Consider the following 22,739-nt stretch of genomic DNA (forward strand, 5'->3'; position numbering starts at 1 on the left):
CAATATGTGGCTGGAAACCAAACATCACCTACATCATTGAAAACTTCAAATACGAATCAAACGATATAATTTTTGTTAACATGCACAAACATTTTGTCAGTTAAATCTTCGGTCAAAATTTAGCACCAATTACAAAGGGGCCCAATAAATATTGTACTCTCACATTTTTTTTGAGGATACTCCCACATACTCCATCCATTCCCAAATATAAGTCTTTTTAGAGATTCTAACAAGTGACTACATACAGAGCAAAATGAACGAATCCATACTTTAAAATATGTCTATGTACATCCGTATGTTGTAGTCCATTTGAAATGTCCAAAAAGACTTATATTTAGAATCGGAGGGAGTGGAAAATATAAATAATAATGCATGTTGGGGCAGCCCACGTTTCCGATAATTTTAGCCGTGGGCTTGTTCACAATTTTTACGAGGGGGTGGTTGTTCATTTAATGGAGGGTCTTGTACCAGACTTGAACGATACAAAGTGCGACCTGGGACACCGTAACACCACATGGAATAAGCGGGTAGCTATCTCAAAAAACAATCAACAACTAAAAAAATGGCGACCTGGCACGTACAAAATTTTAAACGATTGATTTGATGGAGTGAAAAAGAAAGCTACCCTACTACGTATATATAGGCCGGAGCCTCCACACTTGCTTGCTAGGGTTGCTCTATTCACACACTCTCATCGTCTCCAGATCTAAACAAGATAGCGGTGGTAACACTGTCTTTCTCCCTTCAAAAAACATTGTCTGTCTATCCTCACCGCTGGTTATAGATCCGGTCGTATCCCCCTCCGCTGGTGAAGGGGAGGAGGGGCAGCGTTTAGGCCGTCGTCGAAGGCGAGGGAGGAGACACACTGCCTGCCGCACCGTTATCTCTGGCCGAGCGTTGGCGCGGGAGGTCCTCCGATCCCTTTGTCGTTGCCCTAGTGTGGGCGGATCCGGCCTCCCGGCACCAACCTATCCACATCCCGACGACCTTCAGGTATATCTTCCTTCGAAACCGCCTTAGCTCTACTTCCCCAGCTCCCTACGTCGCTGCATGTGCGTCATTTTCTACCTCTCAGCCCCTCTCGATCGGATGGTCCAACGTCACCTATTTTTTTCTATTGTTAGAGGTAAAGCTACTTCACGGATTCGAATCTTGTACTTGGTTCAAACAAGAAATAAAGTGGGGGTGGGGGAATTTAGTATGTACATCGGACTTGGTACAAACAGGAAGGAATGAGGGTGAAAGTAGTACAGATTGGTCATCCAACCGGTCTCTTGGTCGAAAAAGGAAATATCGGGGTAAGCTGTACACAGTGGTATGACCACGACTAGATTTGATACCCACATATAGCAGTAGGTGGCTAGAGTGAACAAAAATGGGACCAACCCAGATATGTTTCTTGGATGTTTGTTTCTCAGGGCAACAAACTCTAAATCACCACTTTATGCCCCTGTTTAGGTACATGGTGCTGGACTGTTGGTGCACCCACTGTCCCATGCCCTTATACCAAATATTTAGTTGTTCTTAATCTAATGCCCCTAGTAAAATGAAGCGATGCCACTTTTATAAGTCATGCCACTGTTATAAGCCATGACAAGTTTAGCCAAATGTTTTTGTGTGTAATTGTTTGAGACTCTGACTATTTTCATTGTAGCTTTTTGTGCAAACACGGTTATCCATTTCACCAGGTTGCTGTTTTGACCTTTTGGTGCACTGCACAAAAAACTTCTTAAAAGAAGTGACTTTTGTGTTGTTTAACGGGAATGTTAGAATGGAACAGTTGATTCATTTCGGTGGAACTGCACAAAGGGAGATATGTGTTCCAATCATCATCATCCATATTGGCGCCATAACCTTCCTTTAGGTAAGAATGATATTTAATGCATGTGTTCATCTCTATTTTGCGACTCCCATGAGAAAATAATGCTATTGTTTACTAGTACACTTGTACTTCCTCACTGACAAAACCAATTCAGAAATAGAAGGCCAATCATGTACTTGGTTTCACCAACTGGTGAGGAGAAAGAGAAACAGAGCATGAAGAGGAAGAAGAATAATAATAAACAGTGCCAAGGTGATCTTGCTAAAGCCAGAGGCCTCAGTCGAGGCCATTCAAGGGCTCCGGCAATGTCTACCTTACATGTGAGATGATCGTCGAGGGAGCCCTTCCACTTCTACTATCTCTCCTGCAAGGTCACTTAATTAATTAGGAGTACTTAAGTACCACTAATTTATTGCTGCCTAATTTTCCTGTCGGAGTTAAACAAATCTTTAGTAACACCTTATGCTGAATCATGTAGGTGTGTATGTTTGTCTATGGAGGTGAATCATCACTACAAGAAATATGTCAACTTGCGACCATCACTATTGGTCACTGAAAGGTCATTGTTTTTCATTTGTGACCTTTTTGTGACCAAAAACAGAAGGTCAAAAGTTGACGGTCGTAAACTGAAATTAACGACCTTCTTTGCGAGAAGGTCGTGGAAGGCAACGACCAAAACAAAAGGTCGTTGATCCTACGACCTTCTGTTTTGGTCGCTAGCTCTCTGCCCAGGCCGCGTTGGATCCGACGTGGCAAGCTGACGTGGCAAATTTGCGACCAAATAAAAAGGTCGTTAACAAAAATAAGCCCGGTCCAATTGGGTGTTTTACATGGGCCAAGACCAACAATTCAACCTTTTATATTTTTTCCTATTAATTCTAGAAAGCCACATGGGCCAGGCCCAACATTATAGCCTTTTTATTTTGGGGCTGTGACCTGGCTAAACAATTTCATTTTCCTTTTTTTTATTTAATGGGTCCAGTAGTCAGATGGGTCCCAGTTGTCAGGTTCTAGAGGTTCTAGTAACTGGGTCCCATTTGTCATCTTGTGATAACTAGGTCCCATCTATCAGGCTCATATTCTTCATATTTTAACCAACAGACAAAAATCACACATGATACTTCAAATAAGAGCAACCAGATTATGTAATACAATCACAATCACAGTAACAAGCTCTATCCGTGCCAATACATATGACCATGTGCAAAACAGTACTTTACAAGCTCTACAAGTGTAATACAATAGTGCTTTACAACAACATGCCGGACTCGCTGGGCGACCATAGACAAATGAACAATATGCCGGACTCGCTGGACGACCATAATCAAGGCTGGGAACAAACAAAACGCAACATGCCTTCCTCGGTCGCCCTATTACATGAATCAGCAGAGAAGAATCAGAAAAAGTGAGGCAAGTATATTATGAACAGACCATTCAAAAAAAGTAAACTTATTTAGAATGATAACACAAATTGAGCTAGTACCATGCTTTTTGTTCTCCAGCTAGTTAAAATGAGATAACTCGTTCATACAAGAAAACAGAGACACAATATGAATACACAGCAGGACTGACAAGTACACAACAGGATTCAATATTTTTTTAGGATCGCAAAACACCAATATAAGCTAGAATTTACAAGTACACAGCAAGATTCAATTCATCTTGCCCATATACAGCAACCAACAGACATGTAACATTTCAGCATGCAAATACAATTTATTTACTAATTTTTGAGCAAAATCGCCCACTTCCAAACAGAATTTCCTTTCATTTGATAAATAAAAAATGCAGGCCAAAGAAAGGCAAGCATACAACGGACACATTACAGATGAGGAAGATACTAGAGGTCAGCACACAAGTCATATCATATATTCTGTTAATCTTTAACATCATACAGAATTATGAGCTTGACAGTCGTCGGTCTAACCATATCATGCAGACAACGACATACAAGCTAATTTCTACCTTGTTATCATCAGGGAGGAACAAGGGGTGGCGGAAGATTTTGATCGGCTCTATGTCAGCTGCCATCACCAAAAACTCAGAGTCTTGGTAGCTAGGGAAAATAGAAAACGGAGATTAAAAATCATAGGAACTGAGATTAGCAAGACCGACCAAAGCGCGTAGCTAGGGACTGGTCACCTTCAAGGTAGAACAATGAATTAAACTAGTTTTAGGCCTCCTTTGGTTCGGAGGAATTTCATAGGAATTTTAGAGGATAGGATTCTTATAGGATTTTTTCCTTTAGAGCCCTTTGGTTCATAGGAATAGATTCCTATTCCTACATAGGATTGGTTCCTATCCTCCACATTTCATAGGAAAATAAAAATGAGCCTAGACTCAATGGAAAAATTCCTTTGGTGTCAACCAAATGACATCTCGTTTCCTATTCCTACTCATAGGATTTGAGATACATGCCATCACATTTCCTACAAAATTCCTATTCCTATGATAATCCTATCCTAAGTCAAAGTCGTAAGCATGCACATAGAAACATACATACGAATTGAACGAGAATCCATGTATGTCTGCACTTAATTGCAGGTTCTATCCAACTTGCAATTGGAAAGAGTACAGCCTAGTTTACTAGCGGCCTAACAAAAGATTCAGGTTCTTGGCTTGGTTCATGAATCCAACTGTCGTAGACAGAGAGAGGAAAGAGCATTGACGGCACAACGACGACAGCAGAGCGATGCGAGCCAGTCAGGCAGTGCTTGATAAGATATTGATAAGCAATTTGCACACAGTTACAACAGGCAACCAACAAAGTAATGATGTATACTGTTCTGCTGTAAAGAGTAGAATTTCTTTCAGTTGGCTCTGAAATTTCTGTCCATGGTGCACACATGACATAAAGCCACAGCATCGATTTGAATGTGAAACTTAATTCTGCACAATTTAGTTGCTCATAAATTTCAGCACCAAGTTAGCATGTCTCGTTACTGATGAAGTATTTCCTTTATCTATCATAGAATGGAAGGAATCACACAACATCTGGTAGTACTGTAATTGGATTTAGTAGTAAATCCGTAGATACATGTGGTTGGTATCTACTAGTAGGGAGTTGCACAGCTCTGGTGTTCTAATTAGAGAACTGGTAGTGTGTTTGTACGCATTAGCTGCAAACAAGTGTTGTTTGTTTTACTTACCCTGCTCTGCTCTGCTCTTCTCTTCTCCAAGCGAAAGGAGAGCAGGGAGAGCAAGCACACTACCATAACATACAAATCCATCTACAACCAGCCTAAAAACAAACATACCTACAGGACTCACTCACGCACCGCCATTATGTTATGGATGAGCAAGTCTAGTGTGTGAGAGAAAATGCAGACAAGTTGAGGTAAAGTGCTGACCCCATGCTGTGAGGAACAGATCGAGGAGTTAATCACTAGGCAATGCAACACCAAGTCCGACTCTACTACTACTACCTGTGACGCATCATTGTTGATCCATGGCAGATAATAGTAGAGATTAGAACCCATGATTTTGATACAGAAGTTACCTAGCCTGGTAGCCTAGCATAGAACAGCACTACATTGTACTTGGCCAGCAAATTTGAGCAATTCAGTGACCGCATCGCATGACAACAAATATAAAAACTATGAACAACATCGCACACGATGTGTGACAACAAAGAACACATTTGACAATGCAGAACGCATGCGCAACCACACATCCCATAACGGGGTTACAATCTAGATGCAGTTAGCTAGCTGCTACCAGCTCACTCATCATATAGAACTGCAAAAGAGTGCAAAAGAAATAAATCAACGAGAGCATAAGGCATACTGTAGCCAGCTAGCTAGATTTCATCTTGAGACTTATCCTTGTGCTTCTGTAGCATCTCGATAACTTGGTCCAGGTGTGGGTCTCTAGGCCTATGAAAAAACTGGTCGCCGATCTTGAACTCGTACGCCTCCGGCTGCACAGAATAAACTCCTTCAACTACAAAAACACATACGGAGTTAAAAGGACGCTGGTAAGAGCAGGGAAGAACAACATTCGGTAATGCTTCATAGTAACTAAGTAATCGATCCTTGATAAAGTTACACAACATTATTATTTCTCAGTGTATTGGCCAGTCATAACATGCACATTTTCAGTATTTTGCTTTCATTAATCAAAGAATTAAGAGAATGCACACATAGACATCCAAGAAGAAATCTGATTTGTGAATTTCATCGAACAAAGGACCAACCAAATCTGAGGCTAATAAAGGGGGCAAAGATAGTAGTATGAAGGAATGACACATATTATTGAAGATGTGTAGTGTCCTTTGAGCTAAAACACTGGTTTAGTGGGACAAATGCACGGGAGTGAGAGGGAATCGATGACCTGAGGATTAGCCAGAGGTTGCTTCTCACCACGCAAGCACCAGGCACCATGGCACCTGATCAGTACCATGTCCGCTCGAGTTGTGAACAGCCAAAGCACTCCATGATCCTCACTCGTCCCAGAAACTGCGAGATGAGTGAAAACAGTCCTACCTTCAGATTCTTAATCATTCTGATATGTATAACGAATGTGCGACGCAAATTTGACAAAAGGGTAAAAATAAAAATCTAGATTATGGTGCCCAAACCAATTTCAACTCCAACTCAAAATGACCAATCAGCAAGCCCAACTCTAAAGATTGTAAGCCCCAAGATTCTTACAATATTGACAAACCGCAGATATTTTGCATGATCTGACTATGCGTAGAGGCTACGATAATGTTTCCAAGTGACTGCAACATGGCCAAAATGAGTGCTTGTTCATTTTCATAAGAGAAACTATGGGCATGCCATGCTACTGTAAGACCTAGAGTAGTATGAAGGACACTTATAACTGAAAATTTGTAGTGTCCCTTGAGCTACAGGAGTGGTTCAGTGGCACACATGCACGGGGTGAGGGGGCGCTATGACCCTGATGATCAGCCGAACGTTGCTTCTCACCACACAAGTACCTGCCGCCATGGCAGCTGCCCTGTACCGTGGTCACTCGAGTTGTCGAACAGCCAAAGCACTTCGTGCTCCCGCTCGTCCCAGAAACTAGAAGATGAATGAAAATAGTCAAATATTAAGATTCTTAATCATTCTGATGTATATAACAAATATGTGATGAAAATTTGATTAAAAGGTAAGAAATGCTACGTGAACACCGCTAGCGAGGGCTAATCCTACTCCTACTCCACTGTTGACCCAATAGCAGGGCGGGGGGTACTTTTACTGGGCTCCTGGTTGAAGGAGCGTCGCTATGGGGAATCGCGGGAGGCATGGAATCAATCTCGATCCGACTACCAACCTACCAACCTGAACGCGAACAGATCTGACGCAGCAAGCGAGAACGAACCAAGGATAAAGGTGGGAGGGAGATGGATCTCATCTATCACCTGGGAGAGACGCCCGCCGCCAGTCGCCGGTCGCGGTCGCAGTCGCCGGAGCCGAGGGAGCCGATGGCGTCGTCCCGTCCTAGTGACCGGAGACTCTAGCCAGGCCACGCGCGCGCCATGGTCCGGCCAGCTTGATGGAGCGTCGTGCTCGCCGGCGAGCAAGCCAGCCGTGGTTGCTGGGCGGCGACGCCTCTATCTCCGACGAGGCCGAGGCGGGCGGTGGAGAGCAGGGCCGATAGAGATCAAAGAGGGAGGGAGAGGGTTGGGGGTGGCATCCGTGGGTGCATGGGGGCTGAGGGGGTGAGGGCTGCCGTCAGATCCAGGAGAGGATGGCGGCGGCGTGTGGATCTGGGAGAGAGGAGAGGAGGGGACGACGAGTGGTGTGCGGGTGAGAGAGAGGAGGGGAACTCGTGCGGGGGACGAGTGGGTGGGTGTGGGTGGGTGAGAGGGTGGACGTTGGATCCATACGCCTTGGATGGCTCAGATTGCATAGAGTGGGGCGATCCACGGGAGAGATCTTGATTGGTTCGATACTTTTTTCATTGAAAATAGTTTCTAAGTGCTAAAAGCATAGTAAAACTAGAAGAATCCCGACGCGTTGCTGCGGGATATGTTGTGCTAAAATTTCTAGTGTGGAGAGATACGATGTGTAAAGAAAAATAGTGACTTGCATGTGCGTCAAAGCATTTCTCTTTTTGTGGGGAAAGCACATGTCTTTCAAATGAGTGTTACTGCAAAGGATTGAAATGATGAGTTAATACAAAAATAATTCAGAACAAAGAAGTCTTTAAGTGACAACATGAAAAGAGTACATCAGATTCAGCATATAGCTAAAAGTAATAAATTCGGATGTTGGATCCATGTACGTGCGGTTATCATGTTACCAGAGCTGAACAACTATTCTTATTATTGGAGTAACGTTAAAATGCAAGTAATCCATAACTATCTTCCAGAACAAAATAACTATAGGAGACAAATTTTTTGGCCACATACACGAAAACTTGTACAGAAATGTCACCTAGATTAACTTAACTTAAAATCTAGTACCAATGCATCAAAGTCAACAATCACTAACCTGCAACTCTCAAAAACAAACAAAATGACATTTTGAGATGTGAACTAATGGAGAATAGTATAGCAATAGAATAAGTGAAAAGTCGGAAGAAAGAAAATTTATTCCATCAAGTACTATGAATGTGTGCAATGTAACTTTAAATATACTATGATCAAGACCTTTGACCCGAAAAAGACAATGATCATTAAGTCAGCATCAGAAATACTACATGGAGGTGCTAGGTAAGGAGTTGATGTCGAGATTCATATCAAGAATGGTATTATAAAGCCCATCGTTTGTCTCCTCATATGCCCATTAATTTATGAGTTTGTAATGGTCATTTCAAGCTGCAACACTCACCTCACATGTTACATGAGAAGAAGAGAGAAACCGACCAGTTTGGCATGGCTGTCCAGGAGGGACCGAGCACATAATTACTCGACATGGTCAAGTATATTGCAACAACAGGTCAATAGGACCACAACACCTCCAAATCCAGAAACAACATCGATGTCCCCACAAATAAGCATAACACCGATAGAAAGGAGCAGCCTAGAAAGGATCAATCTTATTGCCACATTCATGGCAAAGTTTGTTCAAACGATCTCATATTGTGCACAAGGGTGCATATTGGAATGGCAAACAATGTTGCCTAAGAAAGTTTTCATTTTCTTTGGATGAAAAAATCATTTTTCATTTTTTGAGTGCCCAAAATGAGTTTTTTTGTGAAGAACCTACCAAATAATTGTTGCAATATTGGACCAAATAAATTTTCTAAAATACTAGGCCATATTTAATTCACAATTGACCAAATGGTTGAGTGTCAAAAGCTTTGATCCACCTCTCATGAAAAAGACAAATTTCCGCTGATTCAGGAGGAAGCGAGTAAAATTTGAAATGCAGTTGTCTCATAGTCTGCTCTTTATTTTTTCCAAAAATCATTTCTAGGTACACAAGTATCTATTTAATCAGAGAAACATCAAAAGTTTTCCAAGATTCAACCACTAGCTAGGAACGGTCAAGCCCGTCGTTTTGATCACATTTTGAAATGGGCATAAAAAATTCAAAAAAAAATGGAAAACCTTCGCATTGTGTCATTATACGTGACAAAGTTTTCAGGAAAAATGATAAACTTGTAATACGGCAATTATTTTTAAAAAGTGTTCTCAGAAATGAGCTATCATGCATGAAGATTCATAGCTTTCAAGCCAAATAGTCAATCTTATGGCGACATTCATGGCATAGTTTGTTAAGATGATCTCATATTGTGCACAAGGGTGCATCTTGGAATTCCAAATAATGTTTCCTAAGAAAGTATTCATTTTCCTTGCACGAAAAATTCATTTTCCATTTTCCGAGTTCCTGAAATGAGTTTTTTTGTGAAGGACCTACCATATATTTGTTGCAAAATCGGACCAATCAATTTTATAAAATACTAGGCCATATTTAATTCATAATTAACCAAATGGTTGGGTGTCAAAAGCTTTGATACACCTCTGGTGAAAAAGACAAATTTTCATCGATTCAGTAGGAAGCGGGTCAAATTTGAACTGCAGCTGCCTCATAGTTTGCTCTTTATTTTTTTCCAAAAATCATTTCTAGGTACATAAGTATCTATTTAATCATAGAAACATCAAAGAAATTCCAAGACTCAACCACTAGCTAGGAACGGTCAAGCCCGTCGTTTTGACCGCATTTTGAAACAGGCATAAAAATTTCAAAAAAATCAAAAAATTTGAAAACCTTCGCATTGTGTCATTATATGTGACCAAGTTTCCAGGAAAAATAATAAACTTGTAATGCGACAATTTTTTTTAAAAAGTGTTCTCAGAAATGATCTATCATGTGTGAAGATTCATGGCTTTCAAGCCAAATGATCAATCGTATGGCCACATTCATGGCATAGTTTGTTCAAATGATCTCATATTGTGCACAAGGATGCATATTGGAATGGCAAACAATGTTTCCTAAGGGAGTTTTCATTTTCTTTGGACGAAAAATCAATTTTCCATTTTTCGACTGCCCAAAATGAGTTTTTTTGTGAAGGACCTACCATATATTTATTGCAAAATTGGACCAAATAAATTTTATAAAATACTACGCCATATCTAATGCACAATTGACAAAATGGTTGGGTGTCAAAAAAATTTATCCACCTCTTGTGAAAAAGACAAATTTTCGTCGATTTAATAGGAAACGGGTCAAATTTGAACTGCAGCTACCTTATAGTTTGCTCTTTATTTTTTCCAAAAATCATTTCTAGTTACACAAGTATCTATTTAAGCATAAATACATGGTTTGGTGGTGATACGTCAAGGTTTGGATGGTGGCCCTGGGTCCCAACTCCAGAGCGTGATGACTCACATGCCCGCCGCGTGGTCATCGCGTGACCGTGGTGTTGCCATGCGTTCTGGGCAGCCTAGGCATGTCTAGTAGGTTGGGAACTCCCCAGTTATATGCTAGTAAATAAATAACAACAGAAGAATCTCACAAGGAGACTGAACTATGGTCAAACATGAATTAGCAGCCAAGTGTTTGATTAGCGGTACGGGAAATTCACAAGGCCAATGTGCCCGAGTTTTTGCTGAGGATTATCATATACTAGGGAGACTGTCTTGGCAAATTTTCAGATCAAATGGAGGAGTTTGGATGGCACTTACTTTGCAAAGTACTACATCGGGCAGAAATATGGATGTTGAAGCTAGGCTCAAATGGATAAGTGGATTGAGCTGAAATTTTGTGGAGTATGATAATTTGGGCATAGTAAAGCACTGTAAAATATTTATACCATTTGGATAATCCTAGCTTGTACTTCCTTCACAAAGCTTCTCTCTGGATAGAAACTTTAGAAATTTGCCGAGGAAGATTTAATAGGAAAATGGAGTTGAATATTGGAATGTGGCAGTGATTTGTATATGTATGATGGCACAAAAAGTTTGAGGACAATAGGAGGTGTCTAGATAGCACTTGCTTTGCAATGTGCCAATTTGGACAGAAAATAGAAATTGAAGCTGGGCTTACATAGATGATTGGATTATGCTGAAATTTGGTGTAGGGGGTTTCTATAGTCAGGGTAATGTCCTGGTAAATTTTCAGAAATTATAAAGCAATATAAAATGTAGTTGCTTCATAAACTGAAAATATTACCAGAAACAAAGACTCGATGGTGAGCTCACATGTACTGTTAGATAGAGTTAAAATTTTGTGTAGAGCTATGATTTTCGCATGTAGAATATATGTGGCCAAAATTTGCCGAGGAGTGGTATAGATAGCACTTGCTCTACAATGTGCCAATCTGGACAGAAAATAAAAATTGAAGCTGAGCTCACATAGAGGATTTGATTGAGCTGCAATTTGGAGGAGGGTGATAATTTGGGCATATTAATGCACTGTATAAATTTCATGCCATTTGGATGTGCATAGCTAGTACTTCCTTCAAAGTGCTTCTAGGTGGACAAAAACTTTGGAAATTTGTTGAGGAAGATTTACTGGGCAAATGGAGCTAAATTTTGTCATGATGCAATGATATGGATTGGAAAGAGTGCCCAAAATTTTTAAGGGCAATCAAGAATATAAAATAGCACTTCCTTCACAAAGTGATGTTCTGAACAGAATAGGAAAATGAATATTGTTGAATTGTATTTTAACTAGAAGAGGAAGGTTTTTTACATATTTAACGAAGATATAATCCAAAGAATCTATGAGATTTTTTTCGGAATTTTAGGACTAACAGAAATATAGGTTGCTTCACAACCTAGGGCAAAAATTGACACATGGACATGACACATAGGCAAAATGATGAGGTGGCGCCTGGTCAGAGTAATCCACCACAACTTACAAGGTTATGACCATCTATATTGGTCGCGATCAGCTAGAAATAAGGCAGCGGATCAGTGTTGTCTGCTTTATGACCATTTCGTGTAAGGAAATTACGACCTTTATGGCCAAAATGGTCGATATAGTTGAGGGTTTGGAGCCCCCCAAGAAGCTTTTGACCAATTGGTCTCAAATGGTCGTAGATCTATGACCAATTCTTTCAGGGTCACTGACAGAAGGTCACTAGTTGACATATTTCTTGTAGTGCATGTGGTGGAGCAGGGAGGGAATATTATTAGTGTCGTGACATAATAGTGCTATTTGTTTTGCATGTCAATTTATTGCCATTGGTTTAATGAGGCAATGTTTTGTGTATTGTCCATCATGAATTTGATGCTACTGTTAGAGTAATATGCTAATGTCTTCCTATCCTTTCTCACAAAGCTAATAAAGGTTTCACCTTGTTCCTACTTGTGCAAACAGGGATCAGGTTGTGCCAATCATACATTTTAGTGGAACTACACAAGACAATACAATGATCTGTATCCTAGCCAGTGCTTTAACTCTACTGAAAGTTCTTGATAATCTTTCGATATAATCTCAGCACTAGTAAACAAGAGTGATTTCAACCATACATTTGAAGTGCACAAAAATATACACTATTGAGTGATTCTAGTGAGTGCTTTATCATCTCTTCTGGGACTACATGAATAAGCATTTTTCCTCAGGTTTGTACCGGCCTAAGGCCTTCATCCATATTAGTTTGTTGTCTTCTCTATTTGTATAATGCTACTGTCATGAGAAACTCCGTTATCTTTGCATGTTAAAGTTTTGCAACCTATGATACATGACAATGCTTTGAGCGTTGAGCTAATTGGCACTGATTAAATAAACAAATACCTCTCTTTAAGCAAGACTACTATGTTGCTAACTTTACCCATTAAGATAATGAGGGTGCTTCTATTTGTTAGTGTATGTTTCATCAATTAGTCCCACTGTTACAGTAATCTAACTCTCTCAATATATGTGCCAACACGGATGCTCGATTTTGGTGGAACTGCACAAAAACTTTGGGTGCTTCATTGCCTCGATAGCTTCCTTCCTTTCCTGCCAGTCGCTAATCTGGGCTTGCATTCTTCCTTTACTATCAGTCGCTTGGCTTATCTCGGCTTCCAGTGAAAGGAAATAGTAATTGATATGCTACCTCACATAGGTTGGTACTGGTCTTAATCCTGATTATTGTGCTTGTCATATGTATTGGTAATTTGGTATTGTGCTACTGTTTGCCGATTTCATAAAGGAGTAACTTGGAGCCTGAACTCGCAGGCAAATCATTACATTGGGTGATTTCCGTAGAAATGCACAATAAGATCAGATGGATAGGTACTTATGCTGCTGCTATGTACTCCAAAGTTCACTCAGACAAGCATCGATGTTGACAAGAAGAAGCGCCTATATTCATTCGAGTATCAACCGGCGTCAACCATTTGTCAAACTCCAAGTATTAGGAGAGTGAACGCCAAAAATATTGCTTGGCACATAGCCCAGAAAAATGCAATCCAGTCTTTGGTCCCAACTTGTGCCTTTTGGTTATCGGCACATAAGGTAGCGAACTGTATGGCATCGAGTCTAAAGATTCCAGAAAAGTTGGTTGACACGTATATTCATCTGGAACTTAATCAGTCTGCACGCCAGGGATGCTCCATTTCAGTTGAAGTGCACAAAAAATTTGGGTGGTTCATTTTCTCAACCGCCTCCTTTCTTGTATGCAATGTAGAATTTTGGCAAGCTACAGTACCAAGATGAGCCAGTAAACTAGTTGGATGAAAGTAGTGGCCAATTTGCTCAAACCTCCCTCGGCATGAGGCCACTATTTGAGGATAAACCTACAAGTAAAGTTCAGATTGTCTGTGCTGCCTCTTATGTACTCAAAAGTTTACTCGTACAAGCATTAATTTTAGCAAGAGGTACCTCCAACTGAACAACATTTACCAGTCTGTACCCTAGGTAATTAAAGTTCGTCCATGGATGATATTGGCTGTGATCTCAATCATTTGTGAATTATCTATGAATATTGTCGTGTGATCTATCAATCATTTGGATGCATAGTGAAAGTTCTAGTTATTGACTAGAGGGGGGTGAATAGGCGATTTTTATGAAAGTTTTCATAACACGGGGACTTTGAAGACAAACAGTAGAAATGAACCTATTGTTATGCAGTGGAAGGAAGACTACACTAGACAAGCCATAGTCAAGTAAGCAATGAAGTGAAAGCATGAAGACTATCAGTAGCTAGGTAGTATGGATCAGGATGGAAGATAGTATGAAGCCAAACAACAATAGTCTTCACACAGTGAAGTCAATCAGATCATGCAATCAGGCAATGACTTCACAAAGACAAATTGTAAGTCAAGAGAGGTAAAGGATAGAACTAGTTTCTTGGTGAGGACAAGGATTTTTTGGACCAGTTCCAGTTGCTGTGACAACTGTACATTTGGTTAGGGAGGCTGAGATTCAACTCAGAAGACTGCGTCTTCACCTTATTCCCCTTTATCTAAGGACACACAGTCATCGCCCAATCACTCTGGTAAGTCTTCAAGGTAGACTTCCAAAACCTTCACAGACTTTGTTCACCGGTGATCCACAATGACTCTTGGATGCTCAGAACATGACGCCTAACTAGCTGGAGGATTCACAGTCCTCAAGTGTAACAAGTCTTCAGATCATGCAGACAGAAAGACTTCAGTTATGCCTAACACTCTTTGGCTCTGGGTGTTTAGGGCTTTGTCCTCGCAAGGATCTCTCTCAAATGCTTCGGAGGTGGGTTGCTCTCAAATGATAAAACCCGTGCACTAACTCCGAGCAGCCACCAATTTATGGTGTAGGGGTGGGAAATTATAGCCAGGAGGCAACCCGACCTGATTTGTCTGAAATGACCCTGGGTCACTAAGGAAGTGCCACGTGTCCAACGGTCAAATTTCAAACACACGCAGCAGCTTGTCTTGGGCTACAAGTAAAGCTGACTCATCTAGCTCTGGATAAGATTTGCTCTCATTGTCTTCGCTCGAAGACGTAGGATTTGGTTGAGCATCACATCAGTCACTCTGACTTTGTTCACTTGGACCCAACTTAACAGTATGGTGGTTCCTATGACTCAACAAAGAAGAAAAGGAAACTACGAAACAACTATGTCTTCGTACTCCATAGTCTTCACGTAAATGTCTTCTCAAGTCACAATCTTCGTTGTGAATATCTTCAGAGACCACCATTGTCTTCAATGCCTTCACACATTTTTAGGGGTCATCTCTGGTAGGTAAACCAAATCAATGAGGGACTTCTACCTGTGTTATCCTCCAATTATCACAAACACATTAGTCCCTCAACCACGTTTGTCATCAATCTCCAAAACAAACTAGGGGTGGCACTAGATGCACTTACAATCTCCCCCTTTTTGGTGATTGATGACAAAATGGTTGAAGTTTTCAATGGGGGAAAAAGTATGTGAAAGTTTGAGAATTAAGGCATTGTCTTCATAAGTAGTAAAAGCACCCCCCTGAAGATGTGCATATAAGTAGTTTGCTTTTGAATGCAAATGCACATGGCAGGTTTTACTTTGTGGAGATCCTCTTAAACTTATGAAGACAATTCGTCATGCATATAAGAGATATAACGAAGATAATGACATGCATAATGAAAAATGGACGTCTGCGAAATGACTTCATGCGGGATTTATCATCGCATCACAAAGTATCAAAAAAAAGTAGCAGATGACCATCGAGTTTAAGTGTTACAACCCAAAGAACCAAATGTATCAAAAGACAAGAGTTGTAAATACCTAGCAAAATAAATAGTGCAACACCCATAAGGACCCGCTTGAAGACTATCAACTCATACGCTTCTCCCCCTTTTGTCAGTAAGGAGTAGATGAAGGTGCAGGGTCGACATTGGAGTTCAGTGGTGCAGAAGGGCCTGGTGCAGTGTCGAGATGCAATGAAGCCATGGTTGGTGAAGTGGCATCGTCTTCTTGATCGACGAATCTCGCAACAACAGTTGCAACCGAAGATGAATACTCAGAATCTACAATGGGTGGAGTGCGGCGCCATCTTGCATTGCATGGAGGAGTGGAATCAAATTCGAAACCCTCAGCGAAGCCATCTTCGCGAAGATCTTCTTCAGGGCATAGTAGTGTGAGATTCTTCCAGGACCTCAGATAGGCTTCATGGGCAACAAATGAGTTCTTGGTGGCCAAGTTTCATATGTGGTTGATGTCCACCAAGATACTCTACATCTGACGCTTTAGTCGGTCCTGATGCTTATCATGCTTCTGATGTAGGGCCACAAGAAGCTCTCGGTCATTGAGTGCATGAGAACGCTTGCAAGGCCTTTGAGCAATTTTACTCTTAGTGGCTTCAGTGTTTGCATGATGGGACACACGCATATTGCCAGCCAGAGGATAAGCAGGAGTTGCAACATTTGGAACATGAATCCCTTCCATTGGTTGCGCGCTGAGGGCTGATAGTCAATAGAGGAGTGGAGCATGATCAGATGCATCACCCATGGAGCATAAAACTTCAGGCCAAACAGATCAATCCCAGATGCAGCAAGTTGTCTGATGAAGAAATCATGGGTGCTGAATCTGATGCCATTAACAATGTAGAATACCAAAGTCTTCATGGCTCCCTCAAGTTTGGCTTTAGCAGTATATCCCTCAAGCTCATACAAGTCACCTGGAGTGGGCAGGGAAGTAAGCTCAATAATTTCTTGAGCTTTGGCTTCATGGTGCACATCACCTGACATCCACTCAAGGATCCATGTCTTTCCGATCCCTATTGTAGCCACGAATGTGAAGAGTGGCATAGAACTGCAGCAACAGCTCTTCATTCTAGTGCTCCTTGTTAGTGACGAACTGTAGGAGACCAACCTCCCTGAAGCAATGAAGGGCTTCTTCCAGACAGGGCAGCCCAGCAATGGCTTCTCAATCAAGACGCATGTGTTCAAAGATTCACTCTTGATTGTATAGGATGCATGAGTAGTAGTTGCGCTGCTGATAGCTCCAGAAGCGGTCAAAAGAGATCTTGGGCTTCGAGTATGGGTTCTTGGCACTATGAAAGAAGGTATTGTGTGCCCTGAAGCTGTTCACGTTGAACGATCCTAGGGAGGTTGCAACTCCTGGAAGCCTTGGCAGCCTGGGCTTTGGCTTCTGAACTTGTGGCCTCTGCTCCACATGATAATCATATTGAAGTCCGGGAGCAGTGGGAGGCACCATGACGGGCCATTTCACAGTGACCAGTTGTCCATGATCAAAGGCATGTTCAATTGTGTGAGGCCTTGGAGATGGAACAATGGCTTCAGCTTGCACAATGGCTTCAGGTTGAACTTGAGCTTCAGGCAGCACATTGGCTTCAGATTCTACATTGGCTTCAGATGTCATGTTATCTTCAGGTGCCACATTGTTGCTAGGCGCCACATGGTCTTCATCCATGACAGTGTCATTGGCTTTAGCATCAGTGTTTGTGGTTGCCTTAGTAGTTTCAACCTCCGTATGATCAATGACAGGAGGTTCGGGCATAGACTCATTCTCCCTGAGAATGACTGGTTCAGTAGGAGGGGGCATAGCAACTCTTTATTCTCTTCTTTCTTCTTCATTTTCTTGATTGGCTGATGCAGCTAGAATGTCTTTAGTAGCTTTGGCTCCAGACTCGGAGACATTCACAGTTGGGGTGCTTTAGGGAACACTTGACGTGCTACTGAGCTTTGTTGCACGTCCCCTTCTGGAATGCTCCACATGGTGAACTGTGGCCTGGAGTGGTATATACCATGTAGCTATCATCTTCAAGCACCCGGAGTGGTGACATGAGGTGTTGGAGTTCTGGGTGTGTCTTGATGAATGGGGGTGTCTTCTTGAGGGCGATCTTCCCACGAATCATCCTGAGCAATTGTCGTCAAAGGACGACTAATGCTGATGAGTTTGTTGTTTGTAAGAATAGGCGATGATACCAGTTGGTGCTCGAGTTGAGGAAGGACTTCATCATCTTCAACATTGTCTTCACGACCAATGTCTTCAGCTGTGATGGGGTCAACAACTGGAACTTCTTCATCTTCGGGAGCCTCTGTGGAAGCAGGCTCGTGGATCACAAGTTGACGTTCTTGGTTGGTGGAGGCCGGACGGGCAACAAAAATGGGCTCAACCACAAGGGGCTCAGAGGTCACAGCACACTCTTTCTTTGAAGACTTCTTCAATTTCTTCTTTTATGGTGCATCATCAGATGCATTCTTGTGCTTGCGCTTCCTGGCATCAGCTTTAGCTGCCCTTGTTTTCTTTAGTTCTCAAGCTGCTGAGGGGACCTTAGGCATCAAGCCTGTCATGCTGGCAGGGAAGACAATATGAGGTTCTTCTGCCTTGGTGCTTCAGTTCGAACCGCAGCAAGCTTCTTCTTTTGTTTGGCAGCCATCTTGGGGTCAATGCCAGGGTGCCCAAGAGCCTTGTGTTTCTCAGCCTCATTATGTGCTTGAACACATTTCTCTGTGAAGTATTTCATCCGCTCTCTTGAGCCTTTAACTTCTTCACGTTTCTTGTGAAACTGTTCCTTGAGCTCATGCAACATCTTCTTGAAGCTTTGAACATCAGCCACGCTGAGCTTTGCCCTGTTCTTTTTGAACTACGCCTTCTCATAATCAATCTTGTTTTTCAACTCGATGATTTTCTGACCCAGGGCCACTTCATTTGCAATGGCTCCATGGAAGGTGACATTGATGTCCACAGGAAGCTGGAGATCATCAATGTTGATGCTCGGCTTGTCAAACCATTCATCAATGAAATTGTTTAGTATGTACACATCAAAGAGCGGCAGATCGTTGAAGATCTCCGCCTCTTGCTTACTCTTGATCAACATCTCAAGGGCTTCATCACCAAAGTCTTCGCCACCTGACAGATCAATGCTGTTTTCCTCGTTCCTGAGAACGACAGCTGGAGACAGTTCATGCCCAAAAATCTTCATGGGTTTTGTCCTGGGCTTCTCCGTCTTCTTGGAGACACGAGAAAGATCTTTAGATTGCAAACTGGGTTCAGGAGGTGCAGTTGCCAATGGTTTCACAAGAGAAACTTTTGGTGGGACAGAGGGCTTGGTAGCCTTTGTCTTCTTCTTCTACGGCTTTGGTGGAGCTGGCACTTTGTCGGAATCTGCGTCATCAGCTGAGTGCTCCACAGTGGCCCCCTGTACAGCTATGTGAGTGAGGTGGCCATCGAGGTTGTAGAAGGGGCCGATGACATTCGGATTGGCATCACGGGTGCCACCAGCCCTTAGAGCAGATGGACCAGGGTTGAAGTCGAGTCCCAGGTCATTCTTATTCTTGACAGCAGACTCCTTGGCAAATTGATAATTGTGCTTGAAGAGATTGTCGTCGCGACACCATAACAGTGATGATGGGTCGGCATTCTCTAGCTGTGGCCCTCGGAACATGCAAGGGTAGAAGCCTTAAGCAATGGCTTCAGACTTGGACTTGGGCTGCAGATTTCAGTATAGAATATCTCCCCAGGAGCCCTTGATGGCGTTCCTTTCAGCATATTTAGTAGTCACAAATTTGTATTTGTACCAGCCCAATATCTTCGAATCCATTGGACTCGGGTCTTACACTCGCCGTAGGTTTCCTCTGGGTCTGTCTTCCCCATGGCGCTGCCTGCCGCCCTTCTTTACAGATTTTTGAGTTGCCATGAGATTCCGACTAAAGGGCTTCAGAACTGTGAATGGCTTCCTTTTGCTGGTCAGACAGGAACTGGCTTCAGGAGAATTGATGTGACGCTACAAAACTCTGCAAATGAATGCAGACTATGAGAACCAAGGGATTCTCCCATGGACATGTACATGTGACAGCATTAAGGTGCGAGGGAAGGGGAAGAGGTCATATGCATTCTCAGAAGTTTTTGAAGATAAACCTGTTTAAAGACATTGACCTCATAGTGCGAAGACATTCACTTATTTGAAGAGAGTCGGTTCCAGATTTGTACGAATCCATGAATAAGTATAATTGAGGAATCTAACTAGTTATGAAGCATAAGTGAATATACTTGGCATGATATGAAATGCAGACAAGGGAAAATCCAGATTTGGAAGTTGAGAAACCACTTTCGGTTGAAGTGGATGGATTTGACGAATCAAAAAGGAAGTAAAAAGTAGGTTTTAATTATCGCTGACGAACTGCTAGACGAGTTGGAGAGAGAGGCCGAGTAGTTCAATCTCGCGTGCCCTAACTTGGTGGTGGAAGACGAGGTCCGCGGCCGGCATGAGGACGGCGGCGAAGATGTCGCGGGAGTTAAGCCCTTCGTCTCTGGCGTCGACGCGAGCTAGCGGAGGCGCTAGGGTTTTGGTGCGGGGAGATGAGGTGGAAGAAGAGATAATGACCGCGGTGAGTTGTGTATTTATAAGGATAGGGACAACACAGTGTAATTACGCAAGTGCCCCTGGCGGTTCACATCTGAAGGACACATGGCTTGCATGCAACTCATTGGGAGTTGATCCATGTTCCCACGCACGCCTGGATTGTCGGGTGGTCGTTCCCGCTTCTCCAGTATTCTGGCAACCAGGATGTGGCATTTAAAACAGTTTTAAACTCTTGTCACTTTGTCTTCTGCTGACAAGGATTCAGAGAAGACAATCGACGGGTTTCAATAGAATGCATATGATTTGGATAGATAGAGTTTGAGATAGAAGCACAGAGGGGGTTAGGGTCTGATCACATTCACTTAGATCAAGACGGATTCAAGCATGAAGACATCACTATTGCAAGATGGTCCAAAAGCGACAGTCGAATCAGAGACCCTTCGATGAAACTATGTGCGATGCCATAATCGCAAACGCTGGTGTAAAAAACCGTCAAAAAAGGTGCAAAACGTTTGCGATGACATATGCATCAAACACGGTTCAGAATTTAGTTGCGTGTGCGATGTAGGGTATACGGTTCAGCTCAATGAACTGATTGTGATGAGGAGGCACAAAAGAAATGGGAAGCCAGATGAAGGCGTGTGCGATATACAGCATACGGTTCACTGGGATGAACTGTGTGTGATTAGGCAACACAATGGAGACGGTTCAACTGAACAAGATGTGTGTGATACGTGGAAAACAGGTCCGTAATCTGAAATGTGTGCGAAGACTAATGAAAACACAGATGATTGCTGCTAATAAGCCGTGTGAATTGCTCTCTCTACAGTAGAATAACATGTATATATATAACTGAAATAAACATCCAATTACATAAGTGACTATACAAATCATTCACACACACCTCAATAAACAATTGCATGCATTCTAAAGTAGGAGAAACGATCGTCTAGTCATCTACTTCTTGTGACGCTCCCGCCACTGCTACATGGCTCGATCCCTCGTCTGGGTCAGGAAGAAGATAGTTCCTCATGTCAACGATCCGCCTGTACATCTCGTAGCTTGTGTACGCGTCCATGGCCGCGTACTTGACATGTTGTTCATCCAGTCTCTTATGCCACACAGTGTGCTAGGCGTTCTTGTCCTTATTGCTCTCTTGCTTCATCTTCATGTAGTAGGGGTCGATGATGGCCGAGGCGAGGTCAACCAGGGAGTTTAGTTTGCTTTTGTCGGTGCCGCAGACCTTGTAGTGGTGCTGGATGTTGAAAAGATTCGGGCATTTCAAGTCCGAAACCTTGAGCGCTTTTAGATCGTTGGTGGTATCCACTGTAGCGAAATTGTAGTCGGAGCTCTTGATAAACCTGGAGAAACGCTTGCAAGGCCTTTTGGCAAGGTAGAAGTGGTAGACGAGGACGTCATGTCGCACGCACAACTGGGCAACGGCAACCTTCTGATCATGCCCGGCACGACCGATTGTGTACCCGAGGTCGAAGCTGGCCACTCGGTACTTGTCCGCGGCAAGGAACTGCTCCATAGTTTGGATGGAGCTCTCCACCGAGACCGGATCGTTCGTGTACACCACCGAGAGGGCCTTCCCCCTCACGTGGGTGTCCACTACGTGATGCATGGTGAACAGCCCGCCGTTGTCGTCGTCGGCCGCTGGGAGTGCCATGGGAGCCATGGGGAGCGCCATTGAAACCGCCGGATGTCCTCTCTGTATTTGTCCTCGTGGGTGTGCTTATTGTGATGTGTGAGACGAGAGATGAAGGTAAATGGCCGCAGGAATAAAAGGGGGCCGGGCAGCGTGGATTCTCGGCGTGTCCGCATGGCAGTTTTTGCAGTGGGTAACTGCATCGCCGTGCCATGCCCGGCGCAACCGCTTGCACACGAACGTGTGTGATCGTGCGCCGGCCCAAAACACTAGTAGTGCGCATGGAGGGACGAGGGCAGAGCACCCGGAGGGACGCGAGAGCAGAGCGCGCCGCAGCCGCCTGAACCGCAAGCAACCACACGCATGGAGCAGTTGAACACGCAGCAAATGGTCACCTACAAGCTAGCCGACAGTTGTGTCGCTGCGTAGAGAGCGGCCGTGTGGTACCACCTTCGTCTATTCTATAGTATCCTTTATATTCCATGCCATACTTTGCCCTCAAATTTAACCCAAAATGGCAATGCATGTTTTAAAAATTATATAATTGGAAACTATGTTCAAATACAAATCCAACTATATAATCTTTGGCAACATGCATTCGTACTTTATTAGTTAAATCATACTTATAAACTAGGACGGTGTTATAGTAG

General features: G+C 42.8%; 1 long non-coding RNA gene across 1 annotated transcript; it reads right to left on the bottom strand.

Annotated features, from left to right (window-relative positions):
- Positions 1 to 4,226: 4,226 nt before the first annotated feature.
- On the bottom strand, positions 4,227 to 7,585 carry LOC125548379. Its single transcript, XR_007301051.1, has 3 exons — positions 7,191 to 7,585; positions 6,155 to 6,279; positions 4,227 to 5,764 (listed from the first exon to the last, which is right to left on the bottom strand). It is a non-coding gene; the product is annotated as an uncharacterized LOC125548379 (long non-coding RNA).
- Positions 7,586 to 22,739: the final 15,154 nt, after the last annotated feature.

The sequence above is a fragment of the Triticum urartu genome, chromosome 3 (genome assembly GCF_003073215.2).
Source record: "Triticum urartu cultivar G1812 chromosome 3, Tu2.1, whole genome shotgun sequence".
Classification (NCBI taxonomy): Eukaryota; Viridiplantae; Streptophyta; class Magnoliopsida; order Poales; family Poaceae; genus Triticum; species Triticum urartu.